The sequence below is a fragment of the Grammomys surdaster genome, unplaced genomic scaffold (assembly GCF_004785775.1).
Source record: "Grammomys surdaster isolate TR1022 unplaced genomic scaffold, NIH_TR_1.0 243, whole genome shotgun sequence".
Taxonomy (NCBI): Eukaryota; Metazoa; Chordata; class Mammalia; order Rodentia; family Muridae; genus Grammomys; species Grammomys surdaster.
In genome coordinates, this window is record NW_021604688.1 from 9,832,784 (window position 1) to 9,840,420 (window position 7,637).

Sequence of the window (7,637 nt, forward strand, 5' to 3'; positions counted from 1 at the left end):
CTTCTTCTTCTTCTTCTTCTTCTTCTTCTTCTTCTTCTTCTTCTTCTTCTTCCTTCTCTTCTTTCTCCTCCTCCTCTTCTTGTTCTTCTTCTTTGTATAAGTAATAATATTTTACTGTATATTTCACAATTTAAATATATAAAAGATTATTTAATTTTGTCAAATTATTTAGAATTTCTGTATATATGTTTTTACTGAGTTAAATTGTTGATCAATGGAATTCTTGAGATTCCTATTTAAGAATAGTTTGGATCAGAGAAAAGTAGGTTTTTATTTTTATTATTATTGTTGTTTGTTTATATTTGAGGTTAAATTAGTCCTGATATTAAGGAATTCTATTTTGAGAAGATTTTTACACACTTCTCAGGACATTTTACCACATGGGCTAATAGAGTAGTCAGTGTCTTCATGTGAGCTATTGAATTTATTCATCCTTCCCAAGTTTGCTTTCATTTCTCCAGTCTTTAAGGGGATTACTGAAGTCTTCTTCTGTATAAATTCAACATTTATTTCAATTTTTCCACATAACCTCATGCTTACTACTGCAGCTTAATTTCTTTGCCTTTACTAATCAGCTTGTTATGACTGTCTGTATATGAAATTCCCATCTCAGTCCCAGGTTTATGAAGATTTTTCCATGGTCTCCCACACCAGAAGTATGACATGAGTATTGCAGCAGAGATTACTGGATCTTGCAATTTATTTCACTAAATCATAAATGGCCCATCACTATTTGTCCATTTCAAAGGGGATGTTATAAAAGTGTAAAAATGAGTGAATATGAATGAGAATTGTGATGCCAATCTTTGATTTCACTTTGACTACAGGTAGAGGTAACTAAAAAAGCTTAGTGCACCAGAGAGGGAAGTTTCTGATTGGATAGTCTGAGATGAGAAATGAACCCTAAAGCTAGATCATTTGAGTTTTGAAGATTCATCCTAAAGTTGGTCTATATCTTTTGGAAGCAGACTCCATCAAAGGACTTGGGAGAAGGAAGCTGTGCTTTTTTTCTGCTTGTCCTAACTCTCACTGGCAAGTTCATCTATCCTTAGCTGCATTACTACTGGTGTTAAAACTGTTTTTCAAGATTCTAACATGGACTTAAAATTGGCAGTTTTCTAGAATATCCCTAGGATTCCAACATCAGTTTTCGACGGCTGAAGACATGTGGTCTAGTAGATTTTAGTAGCTACAGGATCCTTGGATTCTTTAGTTTTCTGTCTGTTGGTAGTTATTGCTGGACTACTTTGACCACAACTACTAAGCTACCTTAATAATTAAATAAAATGAATATCTATATCTATATATAGAGAGATGGATATTATACATACTATGCATAATATACATATATACCCATAATAAATATTATTAGAAAATATGTACACATATATGTATATATGCACATATATTATTCCTTCTATCATTTCTTTCCATAAAAAACCCTAAAACAAAGTTACTTAAATTTAAGAACTTTTGAATGAATTCAAGAAGTCTGTCATGTGATTCAAATGTTCTCATTAGTACCTACCCTATATATTCCATGTTTTAATATAGATGACGCTCTCTGGACTTTAGTTCACATGCAACACTGTCAAAGTGCTAGGAGGACATAAGTGAAAACTATTGCATTAATACTCAACTTTTATTCTCTCTAGAGAATGATTAAATTTTATTCTGATCAATTACATTTAATCTGTCTGTACTCCTCTCTTACTCTTTCTGAGAAGTCAGTGAATTCTTAAAAGTCAGTCAGTTCCTACAGTTTAGAAAATTGTATAGTTATATCTAAGCTGTCACTGCAACCTACTTTGATAACATGTGTATAATCTCCTCTCAAGGCACCTGGACTTTTCACCTCATTCATCTGTGACACCCACTTCCTCACTGGATGCTCAGGTTCATATTAAGAGCTCATTATGTCACAAAAAACCAACCACACTGATAGTAAATCACTAATAAAGATACCTGTGTCCCTCAACAATGATTTCTCCAGACTGTAGGTAGGGAAGGAAATGCTGCATTCAGAAAGATTGGCATTGTGTCTCCATCTGTGGAACTTCATAGCTGACTGCTGAAGAAAGACATTAAACAGCTAAGTGAATTCAGCCTCAAGGAATGCTGACTCGCCTAGTCTCCTTCCCAATTGTTCCCACTTAGGACAGATACTCCTAAGTCTCTTTCATCCAACTCCAAATTACTCCATACACTACCCCTAAATGAAAAGCTAGCCTTGAAATATGCCTTCGTTGTTCTCAGTGACAATAAATTTCATTTCTTTTCCCAAGAGCAAGCCTGCCCTCTACAATATAAATCAACTTTGCCTTGCCTACTCCCCCAATTCTCCACTTCACCAAATTCTACAATCAGCAGAATTCAAGTTTAGAAACTTATGAGCAAGCAAAAATGGAATTTGCTTTGGTGTGTGAAAGCAGATAAGAAAGTTGCCAGCAGCCAGAGATTAGTTAATTATTTTATATTGTTATTACATAATTATATAACCACAAGTATGTGTATATTATTAAAAATGGAAAGTAGAGAATATTGATGAATATATAAGAGGTAAATGACATTAGAGAGTAAGAAGAGATTCAACAACAAGAGAGCAGCTTAACTCCAGGTTGAAGACGACATTCGTGACCATGACTGTGCTCTGTATTAATAATCATTACACACCTTGGCGTCAGATCTTAGGTTACAGGTATGACCATGACTGACGTCAGTGGTAATAATCATTGGCTACAGACCCAAGACTACATGTATGACCTTAATTGGTCAGTGGTAATATTAACCATGAAAACACATTTGATCATCTAAAATAAAAATGAGTATATAAAGGAAAATGAGGAGATTTTTGTTAGAATTTAAGCAACGTTCAATATTTGTGTAGAATTAAACAAATAACCAAAACAAGTTTCAAGAATGGAGTTAGAGATGTTTGGCCAAATATCAAAGGCCCAAATAACCACATGGAATAACAATGTAAATATAAGGCTCAGCACAGTGCAGTAGTAGTGTAGAAGGAAAGGTTAGCACTTTTGAGTATACACAAAAGAGTCAACACTAAACAATGTAGATAGAATGGTCAACACTGCAGAAGGTAGATGGAAGGGCAACACTACACACTCCAAATAGGAGAGTCAACATTATACACAGTAGATAGAAGTGTCAAAACTAAGCAGGAATGATGGAAGATCCAAAACTGTATAAAATAGACAGAAGGAACAAACACTATACATTGTAGATGGAAGGCCCAGGACTGTAGAGTGTAAACAGAAAAAGCCTCTACGGCATTATGCATACAAAACTATCATTGCTTCACTGTATAGACAGAAGAAGCTAACACTGAAGTTTAGATAGACAAAGCCAATACTGAGCATTGTACATGAAGGGAACCACTCTGAAGAGAGACCTTTAGTTACTTCCATTATCAAGGCAAATATTCTGCTGTCATTTTTATCTGATTCTATAGTTTTCACCCAAACTATAATATTTTAGCGATAATTAGAACAGATGCTTTGGATAAGCATTGCCATTATATGCTGATAATTGTTTAAAAGTAAAAAAAAAAAAATTACATGAGAACTCAGAAAAAGACATATTATATCACTATATCACATATAGCAATTTAAATTTTGTGTTGCTTGAAATGATGATTTTTACATAAGAACAAATATCCTTTGATGTATTGATGGTGGTTTAGACCATCAATATTTGTGTAGAATTAAACAAATAACCAAAACAAGTTTCAAGAATGGAGTTAGAGATGTTTGGCCAAACATCAAAGGCCCAAATAAAGGTGGTGTTTTATTTTAGAAAACCAGACTAAGTATAGATTCAGGTCTGCTCTGGGATTGGTGTCAGACAATGTAGCTTTTAACTAGAACAATGGCACTAGCATATAAGGAAGGAAACCGAACTAAAAATTCTCCTTACTTTGCTTACATTTTCATTATTTATACTCTTACTTATTTCCTAATTGATTTTAGGATCGTCTCAAGTATATACATTACTGCACTGTGAGGATGCCCATAAAAAGCTGCACTGTGACTTTACAGGGTTCTTTAATAGAGCCACCAGCAATATCATTTACTGGTGCCTCCCAGCAGCCTTCATACTTATTGCCAAGACAAAGCCCAGTGCCTCCCAAGAACAGCCACAGGGCAAAGCCAGAAAGCAGCCTGCAATGCAATAAGAAAGGTAGTTTTCCTTGGAGTTGGTATGAATAACAAAGTCTAAATATCTGTGCCAATTCTGAAGTGAATTAATTATTTGAAGACCATTCTTGGATGAACGTTTCTTCCTTCCTCCTCTATCTTTTTTTTCTCACAATGGTGCAAGCAGTAGGACCCTCGGGAAGCAATAAGACACTTGGATAAGCCAGTTGTAGATTAAATATAGACTCCCCGTGGCAATGCTTATCTCCTGCCTTCCCTCCTGCTTGCAAAGATGCAGGAGCTGGATTACTGCTCCAGCTGTGCTTCCTAGAGGACCGATCAATGCAGCCATAAGAAGATCTGAAAGGCAGGAGGATTTTCAACTCTAGGAATATGTTTTTAAGAAATAAAGTTGTTTTAAAACTTCTAATGCTATAAAATCCTAACAGTCATTACAGACAGAAAATAAGTTTATAAACATTCTTCCATTGTCCTATTTTGGGTCCTATCTATAGGATAACCCCACAAACACACACCCCATGAAATTATACAGTCGGGTTCCCAGAGAACACTAATTCTAAACCAGAATCTTATTTACTTAATCAATCTTGGATTTGGACCATACTCTTTTCATAATCCAAGGTGGTAATACCACAAATGCCAAACATAAACCCATTACCTCTTTAAGAATTCAAAGTAGAGTTCTGCCTTTATGAAAACATTTAGGACAATTTCAAAGTTATCTAAGATATGAAATCAAGAAAGAAATCTCAAAAAACACAAGAACTTTGATGAGAATACAGCCCATCCTACAGTCTTCTCAGCTGAGATTTGTCCTTTTGTGTGGTTTTTGAGAACATTCACCTCTAGGCCTTTGAAGTCTTCTCTCATTGCAAGACACATTCCCACACCCTATGGAAAGGGGCTGAAACCATCCTGCAGAGAGTGATGACTGTATAACCAAGCCACAAGTCAGTAGGAATAATATATTTCCATTAGTTTCTCAGTTTCTTCTTCTAGTCCATTTTAGTCCATCAGATATGTATGGAGAAAACCAGTGTTCCGACAGCTGTATGTTGCCAGCAATACTCAATGGTGTCTTTCTATCTCACAGATAGAAATGTAAGTATGGGAGACATAGTCATTGGGCTGCCATATTTCCATCCATATGTAGCAGATGATGCCAGGTTGTGGGACTAGTAGAAATCATAGATCATTAGCACAGTTGGCAGGCTTGCCACCACTCCACTTTTGGAAAGCATAATATAGTGAATAATGCTTTAATTCAGTCATGGTAGCAACAATTTCTGAAAATTCTCTGAACTTTAATCATTCTGGAGCTTTCAGAAGAATGGAGAAAGTCTTAATAGCTTAAAAAACTTCACATTTACTAAAGTTAATCTTAACTTGTTAATTTCTGTACACTCACCAAGCTAGGTTACCATTACTTTTCTAAAGCTTCATTTTCTAAGATGTGATTCTAGAAATAGAACTTCTCAGTCTAATTTATAATTTGAACTCTTTATAATTTTGTGAAATACCTAGTTTTTCTATCTATTAATCATTTTTCTTCCCTATTCAGAACATGTAAGTCTTTTAATCTCTCCTTGGTTTATCAAATACTTTACAGCTAAGTTTTGGAATATATTAACTATCTTTATTAAGTAGAAATATTCCTTCATGATCAGTACCTAAAGCTTTTCCTTTCATCACACTGTTTTCAAAAATAAGCATCATGAGTAGTTGCTGTATGTCAGCTGTCTTGTGCCTTGTCTAGTACATCCTCCAGTTCCTATGTTAAACAGGACCGAAAAGAAAAATCAAAACTTTGACCTCTCTTCAAAATTCTCTGACACTGAAATCACAGAGATGCTCATCAGGCGCAATTAAGTAATTGAATGCCTAACCAAAATTATTAAAGAATCACTGAAACTCTATCGTTGCTGTAGCTTCCACCTCATGTGTAAGTCTTGAGAGCCTTTCTCAGGAGCAGCTCTTCTTGAATTCACTCTTTCTTGATTCTAGGGTCATCTCCCAGGAGTGTTTAGCATGTGTGTTTTTTCTCATGTACAACACTCTCACTCTCTCAGTTGTTTTTCTATGAAGGCTGTAATGTTATCTTTCTGAAGACATTTCAGTAATTGTGATAAACATGAGAATATTGTAGTTCTTTAGCATACAAAATTTTGGGTTATCTATGACTAAATGTTTTCATAAAATTGAAGGACCCTGTGAATCAATCTCAGAAAAATTATAACTCTTCAGTTTTTCTCTGTCCTTTTGCCTGTCTGCTTTATCTATTGCCTCGATATTGTCTTTCTACCATGACATTTTTTTTCTCACCAATACCATCTTCCTTCTTTTCAGAACATTCCTAAGAAAGTTCATCTTTGCCCATATTCCTGTGAATTTTGTTTGGAACTGGGAGAGACATGTGTTGTGTTTATAGGGTGCTATAGACTATAGGTTTATAGTCACAGTTCCATTACACCCAACAAACTCTTATATTACTGCTCACTGTGGATCATCATACTGCATTCCATACAGTTTTTATGATTTTTTTGTGTTTGTATATGTGTCATCACCTTTAGTTTGTTTATCAATAAGAGTAATAAACTATGCTTCCCGTTTCACCCATTGTTATTCTAACACACAATCCAGTGCTTAACATACATGTTATTTGTGTTGCAAGTCGCTACCTGAGTCTTTCCAGGGTTTGGCATCTTTTGAAAGCATGAAATAAAGGTATATATAAATCTGTAGAAGACTAAGAATACTTTATTCAAAGCAAAATAATAGTCCAGATTAGAGTGGAATATGATATAAAGACCAACCTGAGAAAAAGGTACTTGTGTTTTCCTTTTATGAATTTCAATAAAAGGAAAAGTCTGGTTGCTAAATGACATGGTAAAGGAGTTCACTGTTTTAATTGACAGATTAAGTTACATATCATTTTCTAGTGTGTATGACCCTACCCTTAATACACAACAAAATTTGCATAAGCATAGGATGTTAAATAAGTGATGCTTTCTGAAAATTCTCTTTGTGAACACACTTGTGCTAGTCTATCATGGCATTGCCTGTAGTTCCCAGACTATGTTCAAAGATGTCTTTGCATAGAGATGAGTGCTATCAAGAGGTCACTAAGGAAAGTAGTTTATTTCTGATGTTTAATACTGGGGCATGTAGAGCTCAGTGTAACTGGGGGTTCTAGGTTGTCAACAGTTTGCAGTCTGCTATGTAGCTTGGTCAGAGAGGACTGTATTCATGGCCACTTGAGTTACACAGTCACTCCCTTTGCTTCTCTGACTTACTTGGTTTTAATCAAAGAAGTAGAATCCAGTGGCTGGTTAGATAAAGACAAAGAGAAAGATAGATAGATAGATAGATAGATAGATAGATAGATAGATAGATGATAGATAGATGAAAGATAGATGATAGATAGATAGATAGATAGATAGATAGATAGATAGATAGATAGAT

At 34.9% G+C, this 7,637-nt stretch overlaps 1 pseudogene; it reads left to right on the top strand.

Moving 5' to 3' along the window:
- Positions 1–2,706: 2,706 nt before the first annotated feature.
- The window catches only part of LOC114627166, an 8,194-nt pseudogene continuing 3,263 nt past the window's right edge, over positions 2,707–7,637 (top strand).